This window comes from Stenella coeruleoalba (assembly GCF_951394435.1).
Source record: "Stenella coeruleoalba genome assembly, chromosome: 13".
Lineage (NCBI taxonomy): Eukaryota > Metazoa > Chordata > Mammalia > Artiodactyla > Delphinidae > Stenella > Stenella coeruleoalba.
The window spans coordinates 1,839,014-1,863,636 of record NC_137159.1 but is presented as its reverse complement, the minus strand read 5'-3'; the positions used below and the strand labels follow the sequence as shown (position 1 = coordinate 1,863,636).

The following is a 24,623-nucleotide window of genomic DNA, read 5'->3' as shown; positions in this document are numbered from 1 at the left end:
ATCAATTTTCATATGCCAAATAAAAAAATTCCCAGCTTCTGAGAAGGACAGCTTGTTTTCCCACTTGTGTGAACCCTTGTTTTTAACTTCCTTTGAAATGGGAACATATGGCTAAAGTCTGAATAGGCAAGATTATTGGAGATTAAAGTAAACAAAAAGAAAAGACAGCCAACTGACTAAAAGTGGGAAGGGCCAAAAAGAAATCGAGAAGTACTGCCTCTGAATAAAGGGAAAGAGAGAATTTTATAAAAAGAATTATTATGATTTATAGAAACCTATTTGCACAAAATAGACTATTTCCACCTGAGATACGTCTTGAGTTAAAAGAGAGAGCTGATTGCTGCCCGTAGTATGTTGGGAAACCACTGCAGGGAGGGTAATCTCTGACCTGCAGCATTTGTCAATGTCTACGGCATAAATACTTTCACCGCGGCCAATTTCAAGGTGCAGACTCCAGTTTCTAAACACAGAGTTGGTTAGTGACGCACACAGTCAACATCCACAAGCAATTACGTTTAGGAGACGGTCTCAGAGGCCCCTCTGGGTGCAGCCCTATTTCCAAGCTAACACGACGTGGCTGAGCAGAAAATAGGAGAAAATGCTCAATTGTAACACTGTCTTATCTCCCATTCTCTAAAGCAGATGGCTGACTCAGTTTACGAGCTCCAGTGATAAAGCAAAAAATACTCACTTCTTCTTTGGGAAAAAAATGGAGGCAAAGGTCTTAGCTCTACTGTTGTATACAGAGGACAGCAAACCACATGCAGTGAAAAGTGTCTGCTTTTTAACTTCCCTTGAAGTTCTGTTCAGATGCAAAATGAAAAAGCAAGGAAGAGTAAAGCTTTTTTTTTTTTTTTTTGGCTGTATTGGGTCTTCGTTGCTGTGTGCAGGCTTTCCCTAGCTGCGGCGAGCGGGGGCCACTCTTCGTTGCGGTGCGCGGGCTTCTCATTGCGGTGGCTTCTCTTGTTGCGAAGCACGGGCTCTAGGTGTGCGGGCTTCAGTAGCTGTGGCACGTGGGCTCTAGAGCACAGGCTCAGTAGCTGTGGCTCACGGGCTTAGTTGCTCCACAGCATGTGGGATCTTCCTGGACCGGGGCTCGAACCCATGTCCCCTGCATTGGCAGGCGGAATCTCAACCACTGCGCCACCAGGGAAGTCCAGGAAGGGTGAATCTGATAAGCTAAGACTAAAGTCCAATACTGAGGCAGTTAACATTTCCTGCAGGGCGTTATAAGCAACCTTTCCTAAATTGCTATATTGTCCTTTGCTTCTGGAATTTTATCCAGAATTTTTTATCCATAATTTTATCCATATCTATGTAACATGTCATTTTCTAATGGAGAACTTCTTCGTATTGGTATTAACTTTTCCAGGGGAACAGTGGTCTATAGTGAGGTATCTTAATGGATTTACCCTGTTAAACAGCCTGTTCACAACAAAGAGTTGAGTTTTTTTTCATTTTTCAAAAACTGGTTTGTGTATTACAAGTTATTTTAAAAATAGAACAAATGAAATTATACTTATGAAATATGGTCATAGACTTTAGTGTCTTGTTTTAGCTTCCTTTGAAAAATAAAATTTCTTGATGCTTTTGATGACACAGAAATGGAGAAAAGTCACCTTTCAGTGCTTTCGGTAAGGGAAAACGGAGGTTGATTCCTGACTGTTTACACTGGTGATGTAACGTACAGGTGTGCCTGTTTCCTTTGAGCATCCTTCCTCTCACGGAACCAGACCCATCTCTCCCTCCACCTGCAGCTTCCCTTCTTCTCTTTCAACAGCTATTTTCTCACCTGCACCCAATCAATGAGCCATTTCTCACCTCCATAGGGGAAAAGTCAAATTCTCAGATATCTGGTTGGACATTTTGGACACCAACCTCAGAGTTCTTTACAAATGCAGGTTAAAAAAGAGACAACGGGTCCAAAATGGAGTCACTTGTGCTAAGCCCACATCACAACTGAAACTCAATACCTAAGCTAATTGCAGTTTAAACCTCCCCCAGGAATGCAGTCTTAACCATCAGTCCGGAAGTTTCTGGTCAGCACCAGTGAGGTGATAGGCCATGTGGCCCCTCCCCTCCCCCGGAGCCGTGGAGGTAAACCCTCTCTCTTTTTCCCTCCCCTCCTGCCTACACAAGCTACAGCTCTGGGAGCTCCTCCCTACTTGCTACGTGGGATGATGCCCGAGTCGTGAATTGTTCCAAAAGGCCAATTCGATCTTTAAAATTTACTCGGTTGAATTTTTGTGATTTAACAAACACCAGAGATAAAAGAGGGGTTGTCACTGAACTCAGAGAATGTAAGACTAGTCTCTGGGACAAGATGTTCTTTAAAGCAGAAGACTCCAGTTTAAACAGAGCGCTTAGTGAGCTATCAGCCTGATTTTATGGACTTCTCAGAAAAAGAAACGGCTTGCACACAAGGTAGGATAGCTTCTTCTGCTGTAGGCTTTTACGTCGAGAGGGACACTTGAAATCCCCTACTGGCACGTCTGACTAAAAAAAAGAAGAAAAAGAAACCAACCAGCCGTGAAAACACATCTCACCATCTCTTCTTGGCTCGAAGCCTCAAGGTATTAAAGTCTATTTCTGTTAGAGAGTTGCTTCATTAAGAAACTTTTCTACAACATCATTTTTTAAAAAAACGCTGGGTAACCTTTTTCGTTGAAGCAGTGATAGGGTGTGGACAAGGTGGGGACAGCCTGCACAACAGAGAAGGAACAAAAGGGGGAACACTGACATCCCCTTAAAAGCAGCAGGAATTGGCCAGGGGGAAAAAAAACCTGTAGTTCTTGCTAATATAATACATTTAGAGGCTCTTCCCTGGCAATTAGCAAAAATAAGCGTGTATATGGGGGAATTGGAATTCCTTTCATTCTCAGCTACCTTTAGCCCTTCTATAGAAAGGACACTTTGTGCAGTTTTCATTCTCTGTTTCAGTTGGTTAGTCAGTCTTTGAAGGAAATCGGTTTAAATAACTACCAGTCTGTTAACAAAGACACATTATATTTCCTTAAATCAAACTTAAATTTTGCCACTGTTCTCACTGCTTCCTGTCTGACACCTATCTTACTGTTCCCATTGTTAGGCAGCAAGATGTCACTCACACCCCACAGCATATTCCTGGATCTAACAGAATTCCCCAAGGTTTTTAAATATTCTATGTGGCTCTTATGTCAAAGAACAATACGAAATTTAAAATATGCAAGATGTGAGTAATCAAATATATTTACGTACAACTAAATAGCGCATAACACAGTCCAGCTGTTTACCGCAAAGTAAATTTGAAAAGTTCTGCTCTCCAAACAGGAAAGAGAACCGTCACAAAGTCATGGACTTTGACAAAAAGGAGAGACAGTGCAAGCCAAGAGTTAGAACTGGGAGCAAAATAAGGCCTGCATTTAGGCACAGAAATTATACAGACTGGTGGAAGGGTGTGAGAGAACTCAGAGGCCAGAAAGAAGATTTTATAAAATTTCTTTTTAAAACACACAGGTTAGATTATATTTTGTTAAAGGATGATTTTCAAAAAGAAGTGAAGTCATGATTCATATAAAATGAACCCATATCACATGTTTTATTTAATTCAATAATGAAGGGATTGATAAAATGTTGCATCCAGTTCAAAGGATCATAAAGAATAAGAGAAAATGGAGTAAAGGGATGTTGCAATAAATTTGGTAGATACAAAAGGAGCCTTTTCATGATGGGGAAGGAAGAAGAATGAATCTGTATGTTTATGGACAAGAGGTTGCGTTGCTATCAGTCACCTACAACTTACAGAGTTGTAAAATAGTTCAAAGGCAATAAAAGGCTAGAATCAAGATAAGCTGCATAGTTTTCCATTGAAACACAAGTTCGTCCCTAAAACTCGGCAGCTCATTTACCTATAGCAGAGGGTGCTCATCGGTAGGCTATCAACTACATTATCGATTTTGGTGTTAAGGCTTGATATGGACGGAAATTTTTGTCCCTAAGAATTAGTATTTTGAAGCCTAATCCTCATCGTGATGATATTTGGAGGTGAGGTCTTTGGGAGGTAATTAGGTCATGAGGATGGAGCCCTTATGAATGGGATGAGTACCTTTATAAAAAAAGGAGACTTGGGACCCCTCTCTCTGCTCTCTGCCGGTGAGGGTACAAGACGTCAGCAGTGTAAACCCGGAAAAGGGTCCCCATCCGAGCCCAACCATGCTGGTACACTGACGTCAGACTTCCAGCCTCCAGAACTGTGAGAAATGAATGTCTGTTGTTGGCAAGCCACTGAGTCTATGGTACTTCGTTATGGGAGCCCCAGCTGACTAAGACACAGCTTATCTAGAACCAACAAACTCATCGCATGCTTAAGAATGAAACCTAGTCATGGTGAACAGGTTAGAAGGATGCTGAAAGGTGAGTGACTGATGGACGTTACTAGGAGAAGGCTGGAGACCCTCAGGAGTAGAATGGGGTTTGGGTTAGACAGCCCTGGAATTGAATTCCAGCTCATCTGTTTTCCACCTACCCTGAGTTTGGGTAAGTTGTATAAAAATGGAATGGAATGAAATCCATGGAGGTTTCCAAATTTCTATATAGCAGAAGCTCCACACTCGATGTGAACTCTGTGTGTGTGTGTGTGTGTGTGTGTGTGTGTGTGTGTGTGTGTTTAGATTACAGTTACCTAGATTATTTAGGAGTTTGTTGAGATGGATGGAGATTGGGGGAGAGGGGAATGTCAAATGGCCGGGAAGGATCACATGGTAAATACGCCACGATTGTATTGTAGTAGATGTGCTCTTATCTAAGATGATATTGATCGTCAGTTGAAGCAATAAATTAATGTTAGCTAAAGCAGGGAATCTTTAAATATGACACACTCACAACTTCAGACATTTTGTTTTATGACAAGATACTACTTTACCTTCATTTCCAATCTTATGTTGTGGTGTCAAGACGTATTCTTTAAGTGTCACTGCTGATCAAAATGGTATAAACCTAAAGTGGAATGAGAATTTTAAAGACCTGTTCACTAACTAAAGGTGGCTTCAAAATGTTATAATTTTTCTCTCCAAACATTTACTGCTGTCATGTTCACAGAGTGAATGGAAGTTTGGGGGTTCTGAAAATGATATAATTGTGTGATCTATTTATGAAAAATAATACAAATTTGTGAAAAAAAAGGTAAGAAAGTGAATATTTATTTAGAAGGAGAAAAGTAATCAAAACAAAATGAAATTTTTCAAAGAACTAATAACTACCGCAAAATCACAAAATTGTCCAAATATAATTTTTTAATAATCAACTGTTTGACATAACTCTATTCTTGGTTCCCTTTTAGGCTGCCTAATTTTGATTGCTTTTCTTTATGACAAAACTATTGTCATGTCACTGATTACAAAGAGAACAGAAAGATCACTTTATCTTTCCTCTAGAATTACTGATGGAAACTTTGTTTTTATTATTGAGCTTTTAGCTTTACAGTTCTTTACTGGTAATGACATAAACATTTTAGGTTTGCTCTCAAATTCAGACGGATCGTTTGAGTTTTCTGGAATAGTGATTCATCTTAATATTCTCTGAATTGACAGCACACACTAACCAGATTTTGGGTATGCTCTTGTTATTGTGGGGTTTTGTGAGCTTTGCCAGGTCCAAGGATTTGGAAGACTTTCTACAGACCAGCTCCTGGCTGGTGAGTCCACACAACGACCGTATTGCTCTTCTGGGAAGCCACTCTTACAGCAGGATACTTCGCAATAACAAAAGAAACCTGACTTCAAGCCACACAGATATGCTCCGTGAAACCCAAGTGAATACACCCCCAACTCACTCAACAACCCCTTAGCTGCAACTTGGTATCTGCCCATCCCAACACCCCGCAGTTACAGGTGAGGCATCACTGAAGGTGAAGTGCAGAGGAACACACAGGCCTTCATCAATTGCAATTGAAATATTTTACTTTCACACATTTTACAAAAACACATTGGTTGGGCCTCCCCTGGACTTGAAAGGAGACTGTGCAGACGAGACCCTAAAACCTACACTTTGTTCCCTGCGTGCTATGTTCCTCTGCCCGTTCCTAATTTAGAAGCAATATTTTAAGGCAACTTTCTTTCCTCTATTCTTTCCAAGGTGTTATAATTTGCTTTCAGAGAAAAAAATTCTTCTGTTTTGTTAAATTTCATCTGTTTATGTAATATCTAATGAGATTATTGCTACATGCAAATGGTAACCTATATTACAGGCACGAGGTAGTTTGGGGACAAATAGAACGAACTCCGTGTGTGTGGACAGTGGTTATACATTGAATAGTCAACAATAAAAAAGGATGAACTTCTGATACGCGTGGCAACACAGATGATTCTTAAACTAATTACACTGAGTGAGAGAAGCCGGACAAAAAGAAGTACAGGTTACATGGTTCCGTTTATGTAAAACTGTAGAACATACAAACTACAGTCAGAGAAAGCAGACAGCGGTGACCTAGGAGCCCAGGAGTATGTGGGGCAGGGGTCACAGTCAGGAGAGAGGATACCTCTGAGTGTGGCTGATATGTTCACTATCTTAACTGTGCTGATAGTTTCTCAGGTTTATCTAGGTGTCAAAACCTATTAAACGGGGCTCTCCCCTTCTGAGATGGACCACATTCTGCCCATGGAATGTGCTTCTCTGCTTTCATTTTACTGTGGCTTCATTCTTTCCTGCACGCAACCAAGGACCCTCCCTTGGCAGCCCAACCCGGGAATCGCCGAGACCTGGGATGTGACCATCCTCGCGCAACCCATTTTCCTGCAACCTCTTTACAGGTGATATTATTAAATCTGCTTCTTACCTTAAAAAACGTATTCAACTGTCCTCTTTAAAAATATGCGATTTTTCGTCAATTATACCTCAATAAAACTAATCTTTTAAAATGTCTGTCCTGTTTGCTGATGGGGGAGAGCAATCGTGCACCAAAAGCACTGCGATCCCTGGAAAACACGTTCCAGAAGGAAGCAGGGGAGAGGGCCTGGGTGTGGATCTAGGGGGCTGTTCCAGAGGCCCATCTAGGTAAGGACAAGAGTGTCGCTGTGGAGACCTGTACTGTGGCATAGGGCTTAACACCTGGCAAGTTCCCCAGGAAAAGGGTCTCATACACTCCTGGGTGGCTCAGTAGGGGAAGAAGCAATAGCCCATATTCCGTAGAGACCATGGAAAACTGTGGAAGAAGGAGTCAAAATGCTCCAAAAAGTAGGCACGCTGTAACGGATCTACGGTGTAAGTTCAGAACACCTACCAGGTGACTTTCTTCCTAAATAGTTCCCAGAGGCAACAGGACACGTGCAGGTGAGTGAGTCACCAACACCGTCCACTGCGAGCTCAAGGGTAGTTCTCCCCGTAGGACGCAGTGATGAGAAGAGAAGCTGTGACAGAGCTGGGCTCCCTGGTAACATGGAGATGATAGAATCGCTCACGTGGTTACTTCTGTATCCTGTTATAACTGTAAACGGACAAATACAAGAACAAGGACTGCTGAGGGCACGTATATCCAGACTCAGACGTCTCAGGAGTGAAAGCTTGGGTCCACGAGGCGGGACACGCTGATCAACTAGCCAGCGAAGGGAACCCAGAACAGGTGGCAGAGGAATTTGATAAGAATATGCATTACGGCCTCAGTAGTGCAGTAATGGTCCCAGCAATCCTCTTCGTTTAAGTTTTCCAAAAGTTATGACAAACCAGAGTCCTAAAGAGGCAGGATCTGGATGACATAAACTCAATGTCAGATGGAAGTGGATCAAAGTGATGCAAGTTTTGGACCTTAGTAGGCGCTCTTGGTACCCCATCCAGGTAAGCTTGGGGGCTGGCTGCTGCTAATAGCTCTGGGAAGCCCTCTTCTGCTGACTAGGACCCACCTCACTGGTGACATTTCTGTCCCCTCCCTCATCCCTAAAGAAGCCACTTGCCAGTGCTTGACCTTGACTCAAGGTTGGACCAATTCTGCACAGCCTTTCGGAGGCTAAGTGGGAGGCTTGTCTCCAGCTAACAGCATATTCTCCTAACATTTATTCTTCCTCTCTTGCTTCTCTCACTCCCCCTGTCCAAAATTGCTTACTCAAGAATTCCTGCCTCAGATTCTGTTTGTAAGAAATGGGAAGTAAGACAATGGGTTTCTGCACTGTAGTTATGATTCAATTCTTAATTTCTTTAGAACGATCTTAGCTCTGCTAATCAGCCTTAGGGAGGGTTATGTGATCGAATCTGTAGAGTAACAAAACTGCTGAAGATCAGGCAGGTACTAGGGAAGCACCAACTCAAAAAAGGAACAGTTTTAGCTTTTAGCTTTTCACTCATCAGCACTTCCATGCCATGTTAAGCCAGGGGAATAAGTTTGTAGGAAACTCTGTTTTCATTGGTGATAATATAGTTTCATGAGAATGAGGTAAGATAATTTACATTTAGAAATCTTTTCGTAGAGCAAGTGCTTTTGTAAATGCTAAGTGAGTAGAAGAATAGCATACACTTTTCATCCCTGAGTATCATTTCCTCCCGAAGGGAACATACAGGCTATCGCGTCATCGCTTTAATCACTCAACCGTGTGCGCAATCTGGTGTGTCTCGAGGGAACCAGATCTCACAGCGCCTGCCATTTACGTGTTATTCAAAAGAATTATTCCTTTTTCAAATAATCTGTTTAAAAAATTACTAGTGAGGTGTGAAAAACACTCCATTGTTATCCACTTGGGCAATGCCGTTTGCACATGACACTCTGTACTATAATAGCAAACTTTCTGGATGGATAAAGATCTCTATAAAGTCCATCAATTTTTACCTTTCCTTAAAAAGTAAAAATTAGACATAAACCAAATGTCCAATTAAGGGAGGCTTGTCTAATAAGTTATGGCAAATTCAATACAATAAAGTATTCCACGGCCACTAAAATCAGGTTATGGAAAAATATGTAATGACGTGGAGACACTATGTATTGAGTGGGAAAAGCAGGTTACATAATAATGTATAAACCCCGAGCTCTTTTCCATATAAAAATAAAATGTAAGGTATGTATATATGTACAGTTATATATGTGTGTGTTGATATACATGCTCATATATACGCACACATACATACACCTGCATTCACACATATTTGTATATATTAAATAAACATGAAATATATATTTACAAATGTAAGTATTATATATTCAACAAATCTCTGCATTTTTGAAGAGGCTTCTGTTTCTCCCTGCTCCCTTCTTTCCCACCACCAACTGGTCCAATCCCTTGTCTTTCTTTAGCACTACCCTGTGTCTAATTAAGTCATAAAATATTAGATGGGAAAAATTCCTAGGGATTAACTGGTGTGACTCTCTAGTCAAAGCCACATACGTGACATGGACAGTTTAACCTTCAGGGAACAATTCCGGTAACAAGGAGTGCAAAGCTTCATTTCGTGGCAGAATCAGCATCTTGTGAGGTCTTCTTTGGGAGGTTTCCTTTCTCCTAAGAGCTCTATTATTATTATTATTACCAGAAATTTTATTTCTCATGATTACCTTCAATTGGTCCCCAAATTTTGCACTCAGCAGTACGACAGCTTCCAAGAACATTTCTTGAAATGTTGGAAAATATATGACATTGAAACATCTTTTCTTTTGGCTAAAAATCTTTCTCTTCTCCAATGTGTCCTAATGAATCTTTCTGTCTTCAGCTGAACTAAATATAAAGCTGGGTTTGAAAACTCATGGCGACAAGGGACGTAAGTTAACGGCTAGGAGGGTTGTTAGGAAGTTATTTCATGTATGTTTTCCATGATAAAAGGCCCAAACTGGCATGGAAGCAGCAGAAAGCAGGAAAGAAGGAAAAAAAGAAGGATCTGTCCGGCTAAACCTAATTAATAATTTTGGTAATGAAGAGATAGGTTATTAATAGATGCCCTTAATACTTAAAAGAAAGTTATATTTAGAGGAAAACTTTCAGAACTAGGCTAATAGTACCCCAAAGTTATTTTCCTAGTCAGCATTCAGAGACCTGATCTAGTTAAAGCTTAAGAAAAAAGTTTTAGTGAAGGATTCCACTTCTAGGTAGCCTAGAGTGGGTTGCACAAGGCAAGGTCACCTCTGCAAACTTTAGGGAAAAAACAGATAATTTACAGAAATTGTCTAATTTTAAAGGCTTGGGATAGTGACGGGATTGAAGAAGACTGGATGAAATACAATCCCAGAGAGGAGAAGCCTTCCCAGGGGAGCTGTGAGTGAGATGCTGTTAGCTCTCCTGCCATCCGGGGCCATTTGCCAGTGGTAGACAGGAGCTGTATGAATCAGGCAGGTCCCGAAAAGCCCCAGGTCGGGGGAAAGGAAACAAACAAAACTTGAAGCAGCCAAATGGGACTGGAGGAAAAAAAACGGAAACTTGAATAGCCTCGAACACGTATTTCATTTTTGTTCAAGGGATGTTTGCTGAATTCTGTGCCTGCCCTGGAGGCTACAGAGAGAATGCAGGGGTTTCTCAACTAGCATTGTAATTCAGCCTTTTGCAGGATGAGATTCTGAGTTTGATTTTCAATAATCCCAGCCCAGCAGCTACAGGAGATGAAGGTCTCTTTCAGGGTAGTCACAGACGCTTTCAGGTCATTTTTTGTGGTACTTGAGCTGGGTATTCAAATACCTCACCCCACCGCTTTCTTTCCCCACTTTGTCCAGTGACCTTAGGAGTAACTAGCCAACCTCATTATACTTGTTAATTTGGTAAAAATGTTCAAAAGTGTCATATACATGTTCAATGACATTCTTATTTCCTGTGGCTGTCTGACTAAGAGTCTTCAACAGTGATACTTTGTATCTCTGTTGCCGGACCATGCCATGAGCTATCGGTGCTCTCGTTACTACTGGAAATAGAGTCATTAGTGTCTTTAAATCTTATCAGATTCCAGAAACCCCAGAAGCAATTTAGAAAATTTTTTCTTAAAATTCTGTATATATATAAGCACAAAAGCTTATATGCTACTAATATATTGTGAAATGAAATTATGGGGAAGCAGAAGGACAGCAAAGATGACTGAGACAGAGAAGGAGGGAGAGCAAATATAAGGCAACGCTACCGGCTGATCGTTGCTTGACACCAAGAATAACTGATTGCGAATCTCGCGGGACAGTCTTGTAAGACACCTTATGAATTTCAGCATTGCAGGCAAGTCAGTAGAGCAGGAAGAGAAAAGAAGCTCCACCTCCTCTCCCAAGTTCCCTTTTGTCAAAAGTGTGCCCTGACCTTCAGCAGTAACTCCTAAGACATTATTAGGTTATTATTTTTCATAACATACATTACATAATAATCTCCCAACAGCACAAAGTTACAAGATGGTGGAATCGTCCACATGCTTTTGTTACGCCAAATAAATTAATATGATGGGAAGGAGAGTCCACTGCAAAACACGCAGTAAAGATGCCAAATAAACTTGCAAGTGACGTGTCATAATCATTACCAATGTGAGTAAAACTTTGTACAAAATAATTAGAAAGTGACATAGGGGAAAAATTATTTACAGATTAGATGAGTGTAATCATGAATTTCCACGTGAGTACAAATGAAGAATATTCTTTATTCATATTATTTTGACAGTTTTCATCACAGAACACAAAAATGTTCTTTTTCCAAATTAAAACTAATTAAAAACTCTCTAAAGAACAACGTGTAGCAACGAAACTCAACAGAACTAGAGGTACTCAGCCAAAGTGCTCACGTCGTTGGAAAGGAGAAGTTACAAAACGCATTCTAATTTCGAGAATGTAACTCATCACAAAAATCATTCTAAGCTTATTTTTAATTTAATAGTATTTCTGTGCTGCCAGATATTATCTTTATTAACTAGCCATGTTTGCCTTTGGACTAAGCTGCAAATTTCTTTGTAGATGTGACAAATTATTAAAAGACTCTGTCATCAGGATGGGTAGATTCATCATTTATTCATACAGCAAATACGCACGTACCTACTATGCTCCTGGGACCGGAAGATATAAGCAAATGAAGACAAGCATGTTTCCAATAGAGCAAAAGCTGCAGGAGTGAATGGGAGAAAGGGAGAGAGGAGAGAATTAAAGAATTAACGAGAGTCAGGTTTCCTGAAATAAAGGGGTTTTTACCTGGTAGGTGAGGGTAACATTGCTCAGGCCTGATCCATCCTCCCTCTAAGAGTCCTGGAGGCAATTCTGATTTGTTTCGCAACCACTTCAGAACAATACTTTCAGGCAAATTCCCACTCGGGTTGCGCTTTTATGTAGCCATTAATCATCACACTGTGGGCAGATCTGAACCTGACCGCATAAAGGCAGAAGTGAAGAATCAGCTCAGGTAAAGGAAGACTGAGGAAAACTTAAGAGCCATGAAATTCTGACATGCTGTCCTGAGAAGGAGCTGCCTATTAAAGAAAAGGAAAGCAAGGTTCTTGCTGTGTCGTTTCGCTGGTTTTTAAATTTTTCCTGGAATACAGTTGATTTACAATGTTGTGTTAGTTTCAGGGGTACAGCAAAGTGAATCAGTTATGCATATACATGTATCCACTCTCTTCTAGATTCTTTTCCCATACAGGTCACTACAGAGTATTGAGTAGAGTTCCGTGTACTGTACAGGAGGTCCTTATTAGTTATCTTTTTCTATATGGCAGTGTGTATATGTCAGTCCCCATCTCCCAATTTATCCCCCCCTCCGGTTAAACCCTGGTCACCATAAGTTTGTTTTCTACATCTGTGACTCTCTTTCTGTTTTGTAGATAAGTACATTTGTACCCTTTTTTAGATTCCACATATAAGTGATATCGTATGATATTTGTCTAGCTCTGTCTGACTTACGTCGCTCAGTATGACAGTCTCTAGGTCCATCCATGTTTAGCTGTTTCTGGAAGCATCCTGACAGAAGCGTGATCGGCTCCGAGGACTGTGCGAAGCCAGCAGGAAAGATAGAAGAAAGGCGCTCAGTGTTGGTAATTCCCGAGGATGACAGTCACTCAATACTGGTAATTCCCGAGGATGACAGTCACTCAATACTGGTAATTCCCGAGGATGACAGTCACTCAATACTGGTAATTCCCGAGGATGACCGTTACCTGTCTCTACGTAAAAGAAAGCCTTTCTACAGCATATGGTTACGCTATCGCCGGTGCATAAAAACAATTAATTAGATCATCAGCTTTTATTTTATGATGCAGTGATTTACAAACCCACGTTAGATCCAGCTGAAGTACAGAATGAAAGGATGTGGCCTGCAGCTCCCAAGACGGAACCAATGAACCCTCCTGCTGCAGGCCCTTCCCCATGTAACCCCCTCCTCTGAGTGCCTGACTTCTCACTCATATACCATCTCGGGGTTTAGGGGATATTCCTTCCACGATTAGATCACCAGAGCCTGACTTCCCTCCCTGGTGCCCTGAGGGGCTCCCTCCGCCAGCCTGAACTCTACGCTCAGGGGCAGGCGGGCTCCTTCCAGGTGGCTCTGCAGCCTGTCTGACCCCCACCACCCCTGCCTTGTTTCCCTGGCAGGCAGCATTGCCTTTACTTCAAGTTGTAATGAGTTTTGCTCCTGTGTCCCTGACAGGCCATTCGCGCCCCATTTTTGGATGCATTTTCCCATGTTCCTACCTGGTGACCTTGTCTTAGCTCCTGGTAAGACACTTCTGTCTCTCAGCTGGCTCAGGGCTCTGCTGAGGCCCCAGGGAAGTTTACAGATTGTCTTCCATCCCTGGCTTCCCAAGGAGCCAGGGAAGCTCTGGGGCTTTGGCGCCTGCTCTGTGCCTTGGTGGCTAGACGGTCACATTTGTGAGCCTGCGGTCTGCAGGGCGGATGGCAAGTCCCCTGCCCTCCTAGGTTCTCCGAAGCACTGGGCAGCGTTCTATTTTGCTGTTCAGCTCTCTCATGTCAAGATATGAGCATAGGGGGGTACCTACCCCTACTGCTTCCAACTGCATTCTTCTCCCCCAAAATGCCCTCCTGCACCCCTGGCTGGATTATTCAGTGGTGCACTGGGTTCTGTGTGTGTGTGTGTGTGTGTGTGTGTGTGTGTTGCGTTTCCAGTCTATCCTCACCCACTGTAAGTCCTATTCTGAACTTAGACGCTAAGTATCAAAGCAAGTCTTCTTTCTTAGATCGTTATTACATTGGTCCCTTTTCAGCTGGCTGCCAAACGTGAGAAGACTGGCTGCACGATGAGGGGCAACACCAGAAAATGAAATAACATTTCCACATCCGTCCACAGGCGGTTACTTTATACGCACCACCACGGTTACAGTACAGAAGGAGAGGGAAGGCATGCAAGTCGGGCAAGTGTTATTGTAAATCATGCGTATTATTGATTTATTTGTACATTTATTTTTACACCATATTTTGTTCTCCTAAAGGATATGAGAAGCAACTGGATCCTGCAAACTGTGTTGCATGAGAAGAATGAATAAATACTACGAGGGATGAAAGGAGGGAGCACACATGCTAAAGGCCCAGGAGGACAAGGCTGGGGTCAGGGCAGATGGGGGTGGGAAGTGAAGAGACTGTTTCACACAGAATTTCTGCCACTACCTGGACTGTTTGACCGACGAGAACTCCCTTGATGAATCCTGAAGTCCTGTGTCTCCATCCAACTGTAGACAGACCTCGGACATCCAGCAATAGCGATCACAGAATGATGAATATAAAGTTTTCTCCTTCAAAGGAGCCTCAGTACTCAATAAAACTTCCCCATAATTCTTGAACCAGAAAACTCCCTCTCTCTCTCCTAAGCCTGACCACACAGTCAGAATTATTTCTGCTACCAAAGAAGGAGGAAGAGGAGGAAGGGGAGCAGCGGGGGGGAGCCCCAGCCTCAGGCTGATATCACCTGGACTTTTCAACACTAAGCACGACTCCTGGATCCACATGGGTCTTGTCCTCCAACCCCAATACAATGGGAACTGACACTTACGCTCATGTCTAGGACCTCCCCTGTAATCTGGTTCACACCCACCGCCATGTCCAGAAATCATTCTATCTTCTCTCCGTCCCTTCTTCTTGGTATTTATCCTGCTTGGTGTTATTCATGATTCCTGGATCTCTGGTTTGGTGTCTGTCATTGATTTTGGAAAATTCTTGGCCATTATCACTGCCAATGTCTCTTTTCTTCCACACTTTCTTTCATCTCTTTCTGGTATTACAATTATATATTTGTTATACCTTTTGAAAGTACTCCACAGTTCTTGAGTGCTTTGTTCCAGTTTTATTCATTCTTTTTCCCCTTTCCATCTCCTTTGGGGACATTCTTATTGACCTATCTTCAAGCTTTTTTTCTCTCATTAATTTCTAGCATTTCCTTTTGATTCTGTCTTAGGACTTCCATCTCTCTGCTTAGTGCTATCCATCTGGTCTTACATGTTGTCTAATTTTTCCATTAGAGTCCTTAATATATTCATCATAGTTATTCTAAAATTCCCCGCATGATCATTTGTTTCATGTCTGAGTTCGGTTCTGATGCTTGTTTTGTCTCTTTAGTCTCTGCTTTTCCTTGCATTTTATCATGCCTTCTGCTTTTGTTGCTGTTGTTGTGAAAAGCCAGCTAGAAACTGAGATGAACAGTCCTCTGTTATGAGGTTTTATGTTAATCTGGATAAGAGTTGGGCTGTACTTAATGTATTTTTAGTTGTAGGTGCCAGAGTCTTCCAATTCCTTAAGCATCTTGTTTTCTTCTCCTGTGTCGTTTGGGGGCTTCTGTGAGAAGGCCTCCTTAGCTGAGTCTGCATCTTGCAGCTTTTTCAGCTGTAATCCACTCTTATATTGGAGAATGGTGGATGGGGTGATAATGGGTGGGGAGGGGAACTGTTCCATTATGAATGAATCTCAGATTTTAATTGGTCCCGTGGGCTTCACAAGTGTCTCTCACCCTCCACCCGAGATGAGAAAGGGAAGGAAGAGAGGTCTGGAGTCAGAAATGCCATCCCCTGGGCAGGTGAGGCTCCAGTGAGGTCTTTTCCCAAAAGTAGGTCCTTGTTGTGGAGAACTCTTCCTCCTCCTGCCAAAGCCTGGAGGGGATCTTACTCAGCCCTTCACCATGAAAATCTGATAAGTTCCTGGAGGTAGAATCCACGGACGTGTGGGAGACCCCCAAGATGGAGGTCTGTGAGCTTCTCACTTCCCGAGTCCACACGCAGGCCCGGCAATTCAGCAGAACAGCCGTGGAAGTATTCCCGCCAGTTTATGGTCCAACAGCTCCTGTTCCAGGTAAGTAGACCTTGACTGGGACTCTGGGTTCAACTATCTCTCCAGACTTGGGGCGGGGGGCGGGGGGGCGGAGGTTGACTGCCCTGAGATCTCAATTCTTGTTGGATCCAAGAAAGTCACTGCTTTCTAATTCGTTTCATTTTTTCTTATTGTAAGGGTAGGAGTGACAACTTCTAAGCTCTCGATATGTCAGAACTGCAGCAGGAAATCTTTTTTTAATTTCAATATATTGTTCTCAATTGGCGACTTTGCAATAAAACTTAAATGTTCTCAAGTCTCTTTCAACTTAAAATAAAATGACACACAACCCCTTCATCTCCTAACCTCCCCAATTACTTCATTCTTTTCTCTCCTTTTCTGTCAAATCTCTCGAAATAATTGGCAAAAAGTCCTGTTGCCACCTCTTTTCACTCACACCTCAGCCCTCTGAACACCCATTTCTGCTCTCATTATCCCGTCAAACTTGCCAAGAGCTGCCTTGTTGATAACTCAAAGGACCATGTTTTTTAATCTCTCGGGAGATTTGAATCATTATTTCTCTCTCATTAAAACGTTTTCTTCCCATAATGTCCATTACCACAATTGCAGCTTTTCCTCTTCCTTTTTCGGTTACCTGCATCTCATTTGTTAAAGGAATTTCTACTTTTTTCCAGTCCTTTCACCATCTCTGTTCTTCTGGGTTCTATCCTAGTCTCTCTTCTCTTCCTATTCTGCCGCCTTTCCTACACAACCCATCCACTCCTATTGCTACAACTGCCATTGATACGACGGTAATTCCTGAATCTCTGCGGCCACTCGAGAACGTTCTCCTGAGCTTCCATTCCACTTCTCCTTGGATATCTGCCTGGGTGCCCCATAAGCCTTATAAAGTCATTGTACCCACGTAAACGTCATGTCTGGTGCTGCCTTTTTCAGTAAATGGCACTGCCATGCACTGTCTTGCCAAAAAAGTATACTGTAGCATGACTTATTATAATATACATTACTATATGTTACAGTATTATTTATGTGTAATACAGTACACAATTTTATGATAGTGTAATATGTTATAATTTTATAGTTATAGTATAACATATTTTATATAGATAAATAGATAGAAATGCTCTCTCTTATTCTCTCAACTAACCTAAAACCAAATACCAAACATTGGTTATTAACAGCTCTCAAACCTGTCCACTCTTTCCATCATCAATTCTGTGAACCTACTTCCAGCCTCTGCAACCAACCTGTATTCCTAACTCCGGGGTTGCCTCTCTCCAATCCGTTTGGAAAATTTCACTGTCAACGTGGACTTTTTAAAACGGAAATCTGCATATGTCATTCCCTTTCTTAAATTCTTGAATGCTTCATTTTATTAGCAAAAAGAGCAAACTCCTTAACTTGGCTTACAAAGACCAATGCAATCTGGCTTCTGCTTAACTAGCTCTTTTCAAGGTTCCTGCCTGAGCCCCTTAACCGGCGAGTGGATGGGACCAGCTAGAGGTCCATTCACCGGGCACACTCAGTTTTCTCTTTTGCCAGGGCTTAGCTCAGCTACCACTTCTAAGAGGAAGTCTTCACCAGCCATCCTTCCAAGTCTGGTTTTGATGCTGCCCTTAGGTGTTTTCACAGCATCTGTATTTCCTATATTATGTTCTATTTCAATTGACAGTTAACTTACCTTTATTCCGTACAATAGCTTTGTAACTTGGCTGGTCACGCGCGTTTCAGCTTTCGTCAGTGTGCCTTCCTGTTATGCAAAGGCTTGAAAGCTAAAATCTACACTTATACTTCCTTGTGGCCAGGTGTTTTGGATACGTTTAGGTTCCCCAGTTAGATGTACCTGCATAGGGACCACAATTCAGAACAGTGGGAAGGTGAGTGCTGGGACATGAGGCGCACAACTGGCCCTGGAGCCACACCTGGGACTCAGGTAAGGCTGTATCATCCTGGAGGCTGCCGGAGCAGCTCCACGCCCCCCCGACCCCTGCTTGTGGCAGAGGCAGAGGCTCCACTGGCAAGGCAGTCTGGGGAATTTTTCTAGTAGTAAAATTCTGGAGGCTCAGTCTGGAACGTTCATCATTTCATCATCTCAACTCTCTTACAAGCATCTAATTTATGTATTAAATCTGCTTCTGCCTGAACCTCTAAGTGGTATATATTATCCATCCCAGAGGTCTTCAAACATCCTTCTCCTGTTCATCTCATAAAAAGCTCTCAGTACATAGCTGTTGACTGATGGGTAGACATACATCAAAGATGTTATTACCCTTCTCTGGATCATTTCTGAAGAATTTTTTTGATATTTCAATAAAGTAACAAAGAATACCAGAATAAATGGGACGATCATATCTAACGATAGCCAGAATAATTACTATCACCTAAATAAAACTCATAGTAGTAAAAGAATACATAGTCTTATTCTACAGGCGATCATTAGAAGCTGTATGTTCATGAAGTTACCGTGGCACATTGGTTATTTTGGAAACACATCTTAATAGCGCGGCATGAATTCATTTCCATCAAAAGTTAAAGCACCACATTTTCTGCTGTGTATGCACTGGAACATTTTAACTATTTGAATAAAAATATTATTCAGTTTATTCGATTTTGAAAAGAGCAGTAAGCTGTTTGTACCATTTTTTCTTGTTGATCTAAATGTCTAAACCTATGAGAGTTGGTAAACAGACCTGCATCAGGACAGGCATTAAATTCCTGTACTGCGAGCAAAGGGAAGAGTATAAGAAAAATCTCAGTCCACGTACCTCTGGGAGCAGAGCGTTTACGCAAACCATCCAGACAAGCAGTCTTCCGTCTGAGTTCCGTTCCAGACAGTCTCGCCTCAGGTTGTCAGGCCAGGCAACAGTTGCTCAGTCACATTGCTGTGTGGCCACAGGTTAACTGTATTTCTGTAAGAAGAATATTTGAGCAACAGATTAAACCACCCAGGGAAACGCTGAGATAAGGTTAATTAGAAATATTGAAGTAAGGCAAGGGTTCTTTGATAGCAAGTTTGGGCAAAGGCGGAGAAGGGAAGCTTCTGTGTGGAAGGGATAATTGAAGGCTGAACCTGAGTTTGGGAACAGTTACGTCTCAGAGCAGTAGACTGGTTAGCAACTTTTTTTTTTTTTTTTTAATTTTAAAGTCCAGACACAAGCTTTTGCTAGAGAGAAACTTTTTCAAGTGTGACAGGATCAGAAGTCCTGGAAATCCAGTGTTTAAAATTGGTTCCCAACTCAATGGGCTTAAAATGTTCATCACTCTTCCCCATGATGCACTCTCCCTTCCTCCAGTGATGCAAACTGGATGTCCCCAGGTCACTTGTATTAGTTAATGGAGGCTAGACAGTTCTAATAAACAGACTCAAAATGCAAATGGCTCAAATACGATAGAATTTTATTTTCCCCTCATCTAACCCCCACAGGCTGCTGACCCTGGTGGGCAGCTGGTTCTCTTCCAGGCATTCAGGCCACCCCCACAATACGGATCTCCCTCGACCGATAGGCTTATGTCACAATGAGCGCATCGTACGTTGAAAATATCCTAAGGCGAAATGCATTTAATACACCTGACGTATCAAACACCGCAGCTTAGGGCTTCCCTGGTGGTGCAGTGGTTGAGAGTCCGCCTGCCGATGCAGGGGACGCGGGTTCGTGTCCCGGTCCGGGAAGATCCCACATGCCGCGAGAGCGGCTGGGCCCGTGAGCCATGGCCGCTGAGCCTGCGCGTCCGGAGCCTGTGCTCCGCAGCGGGAGAGGCCACAGCAGTGAGAGGCCCGCGTACCGCAACAACAACAACAAAAAAGGGTGGCTAGAAATATATCATTGCTTACCCAGATCACTAATTCCTCAATATTACGAAAGCCTCAGAGGCTATGTCATGTAAAAATATGTATCATTAATTTTTCATGGTTAAAATTCTCTGTTGACCTCTGTGAATATTTTCCTGGCATTAAACACTGACAGAAATAATCATATATGCCTTGGGTATTTAGTTAACTGCCCAATACACAGTTTGGGGCTTTAAAAATTTATATTCATGTTGCAAATCATCCCTCTTTTTTGGTTATGGGTCCCCAGATCTCTTGTGTCCCCTGATGCAGAAGTTTTGTTGTGGTCTTTCCTGTGCTTTGTGGTACGATGATATTACCTCACTATCCCGAAAACAAAGCCTGGACATGTGCAAACGGCAGCTACATCAGCTTTTTATTACCCTAAAAATTTTAAACTTACTCTCCAACTTACTGCATACTATAATGCAGGGTTTTGTACTTTTTAAGCAGCATAACTGCTTCTCAAGATTCTTTCTGCTAGTGAGTATCTATTTGGGTCCTTGAATTCTCAAGGTGTTTTAAGATACATTTTTTCGAGGCTAAACATCATTTCATTCTTCCTGGAAACATACATAAATTCTCCGAGCTCCACTTTGCTACTGAGGTCTCAGATAAGAAGGTGAAAGCTTCCCAGCTGGGATATCATTATGGCTTTTTGCCCTCTTTCCAAATGTGGTTATAGGGTACAGCTAAAACCACCTTTCAGTAACCGCAGACTTTGTGCCACTCACACATATAAAATGTACTTGTGTTATTATTAAAAACACAGATTGGTTAGTAAGAAGGAAGTCTTTTCTGAAATCACTGAAGCTGACAGTCGTTCTCAGTTTGCAGCCTCATGCTTCCCCATCAGCTAGAGCGAACAGGTAACAGGCCAGAGAGGAGAATACAATAGCTACGCGAAACCAGCCTCTTCAGCCCAAACCCTACGGCCTCTGTCGAGAAACACTTGCTCCAGAGCCTTTGCAAAAGGACCGCTCTTCTCAACTCACAAAGAAGGGAGTAAGCCAGCAGGTCTTGAGAACCAGCAAGGGGAGTTAGTCGCGAAGCTTCCTGGGCCCTGGGAATCTGGCCAGTTCCCAGGGATCCGCGAACGTTCTGAGACTTATGATTAGAAATACAAGCATTGAACTTAATAGCCAGAGCTGCACGTTCGCACGTAAGCCGGTGATTACCAGCTTGCGGCTTGGCGAAAAAGCAGGATTCCTTGGGGCGACACTGAAGTCTCACCCGTGGAGTGGACCTTCCCAGTTGGGATTCCAGATTGCTGTTCCAGGGACTTCTCAGCATTGCTTGCATCCGGATGAAGTTCTCTTAAATTGGTGATGTATGCGCTATCTCTTTATATGTTCCTTGTTTTCCCAACCTGGTGATGCAAATTCTCCCAGGTTGGTGATGTTGCTTTTTCTCTCAATCTGGTGACGAATTTTCTCTCAAACTCGTGACATACGTGGCAGTGTAAGTGCTCCCAAATTGATGATGTATGCGTGTATATCTATGTAGCTTGTCCTTATACTGTAACCTACTGCTAATGTAATCAATTTCCTTACTTCTTGCAAGAAAGGGAAAAAAAGGACCGCTTTCTTGGTGCTTCCCCCCGTGGCTTTTCAACAAAGAACTTAGGCCTTCGGGGGGGGGGGGGGGAAGGGCACAGGTAAGCAGCCTCGTGGTTCATTCGTTTATGCATTCATCACTCCTCCACTCCACTGAGTCTTGCTATGCCCCGGGCTATTTTATACAATGACGGGTAGACAGCAAACACTGTGTTAGCTGAGGAGCAGCTCGGAGACTGGAATACGCACAAAAGCAAACACTTAGGAAAGAGGGGCTATCGTGGAGGTGAACCAAGCAAACACTTAGGAAAGAGGGGTTATCGTGGAGGCGAACCCAAGGGGCTATGGGAGAATGCAGTGGGAGCACCTGACCTCGCCATTAGTGAGGGGAAAAACAGTCTTCACCTAAGAGACAGCATCTCAAACGATTGATGATGTAATACCCAGATGACGCAAGGGATTGAATTTCAGGCAAAGGGAGACACAGGAGCAAAGGCTGGAAGATTACACAGAGTTTGGGATGGCTTCCGCATGACCGGGGTACAGGGAAGTGTGTGTATTTAAGATAAAAGACATTTGGGACTTCCCTGGTGGCACAGTGGTTGAGAGTCTGCCTGCCGATGCAGGGGACACGTGCCCCGGCCCGGGAAGATCCCACATGCCGCGGAGCGGCTGGGCCCGTGAGCCATGGCCGCTGAGCCTGCGCATCCAGAGCCTGTGCTCCGCAACGGGAGAGGCCACAACAGTGAGAGGCCCGCGTACAGCAAAAAATAAATAAATAAAATAAAATAAAAGACATTTGAACATACTTATATATGTATGTGGGAAGTAGCAAAGGACAGGGGTCAGCAAAGAGGGAAGAATCCACTGGAATGGATGAAGGCTCTTAGCAAATTGGGAGCAGATGTATTTAACATAGGCTTAAAGTTAAGACAGTGAACAGATGTACAAGGATTTTGTCAGCTTCCACTAAGAAATATTTTGATGGGTTTTCAGCTAGTGATAAAAACGAAGATCTTCAGTCAAATAAGATTAGTAGAAAAGTAAAATTTTATCATGCACAGCGTTAAGTATCTGCAGAATAATGGACCACATGGTACATCTGTGGCAAATCCAATGGTTAGTTTAGTGCCTTCAACCATCAGTGCCTTGAATTCTAGCATCAAAGAAAGTAGGCTGTGTGCATCATATAGGGTTGACGGTCGGCAAGGAACAAACAGTAGGAAGCTGTGGAGAAGTGGTGAGAAAATCAACGACGTTACTCTGGCAATGAGTACAGGGCTTACCTACAACCCAGAAGAGGAGAGGCAAATGAAATCTGGACAGGGGTTACCTGGCTGGGGTACACGGAATTGAAATGGGGAAGACGGAGACACACAAGTGCAGAGCAGGAAAGTGAAAGATGAGGTCACGGAAGAGATTGTGGAAATTCAGAACGGGAATATGGAATAGCTCCAAAAGACTCAAAAGGTGATGACATTTAAGGTGCTTTCCCAAAGGAGTTTCCCCCAAATTACTGAGGATGACAACTTGACGTCAGAGAAAATATGACGATGTTAAGGCGCTAAGTGCAAAAAAAGAGGCTAGCAAAGCCTTCACACTTTGTTCTCGAAATGCAGATTCCTGGTTCTCCAGTTAAAATAGTTCCTCTCCACAAGGTCTTCTACACCCTTCACAAACGCTGGCCTCCTGAGTCTTCAAACCACAGATCAAAACAAAAACAATGTCCATCGACAGAGGAATGGATAAAGAAGATATGGTGCATATATACAATGGAATATTACTCAGCCATAAAAAAGAACAAAATAATACCATTTGCAGCAACATGGATGGACCTGGAGATGATCATACTAAGTGAAGTAAGTCAGACAGAGAAAGACAAGTATCACATGATATCACTTATATGTGGAATCTAATTTTAAAAATATGATACAAATGAACTTATTTACAAAACAGAAACACACTCACAGGTTTCAAAAACAAACTTATGGTTACCAAAGGGGAAACGTCGGGGGCGGGATAAATTAGGAGCTTGGGATTAACACACACATACCACTATATATAAAATTGATAGCCAACAAGGAACTACTATACAGCACAGGGATTTCTACTCAGTATTCTGTAATAAATATGGGTAAAGAATATGAAGAAGAGTGAATATATATATATATATATATGTATACTGAATCACTTTTCTGTACACCTGAAAGTAACACAGTATTGTAAATCAACTCTACTCCAATAAATTCTTTTTAAAAAGAGTACAATACTAGTGTGTGCCTGCCTGTTTTGTCTCCTTTCAATGTGATGTTCAAACTCTCTCCCCTTAATACTCAGCCTCCAACCTGCTTTAACACCAGAAGTAAATGTTGTCTCTACCTAGAAATCTTTCCTAAACCCACAGTTCCACCCCAGCTGAATTATTCCCATCTCCTCTTGCTACTGGGCACCCTATGCATACCTCTAGCAGCCCGTGTGCCACGTAACACTCAGTTATGACCACCCTTCCGTGCAAGGGTCTCTCCCACGGAATGCAAGGACCTTGAGGAAGTGAGCAAAATCTTACCTTTGTATCCCTAGTACCTGGCACTTAATTGGTAAATATTTGCTGACCTGAACTAGATGACATACCCCAACGCTCTTTCACATTTGTGGGTTTCCATCTTTTCTCCTAAAAAAAAAAAATAGCTAATGTGCATTGACCACATTACATGCCAAACACGCTATATTTAGTGTATCATTTAATGCAGTAATCCTATAAGTTACACATCATTATTGCCACATTATTGATGAAGAGAACAAGTTGTTTAAATCATATTTATAGCATTAAATGCCTCGTATGTAATCACAGGGGTTGCTACTCTAGAGACATTTGTGTGTATTCACTGCTCATGGGTCTATTATCTGAGGGGGGACCACTCGTCACCAGTACGCATAGCTCCCAAGAAGACAGTGATTGTTTCCTGGGGAGGGGAGGGCTGAGATGTAGCCTCAAGGAAATACATGAACATTTCAGTAAAAGGATGTGTAATTTAGGAAATGCCATCCAGGTGGCTTTGAAACCTCCTGACCATGG

At 42.4% G+C, this 24,623-nt stretch overlaps 1 protein-coding gene across 11 annotated transcripts in view; it reads right to left on the bottom strand.

Moving 5' to 3' along the window:
- The window catches only part of LOC307196476 (uncharacterized protein), a 403,273-nt gene that overhangs the window by 52,184 nt on the left and 326,466 nt on the right, over window positions 1-24,623 (bottom strand). For 4 of the 11 annotated variants that reach the window (XR_013831145.1, XR_013831147.1, XR_013831148.1 and 1 more), the window contains 2 exons: window positions 18,928-19,071; window positions 17,844-18,005 (listed from right to left, as the gene is read on the bottom strand). The gene's annotated coding sequence lies outside the window, so the exon portion shown is untranslated. Of the gene's footprint in view, window positions 1-11,937; window positions 12,991-13,014; window positions 13,057-17,843; window positions 18,006-18,927; window positions 19,072-24,623 lie in introns of those variants that run through there. The other 7 variants (XR_013831146.1, XR_013831149.1, XR_013831152.1 and 4 more) reach the window with 6 other exon arrangements.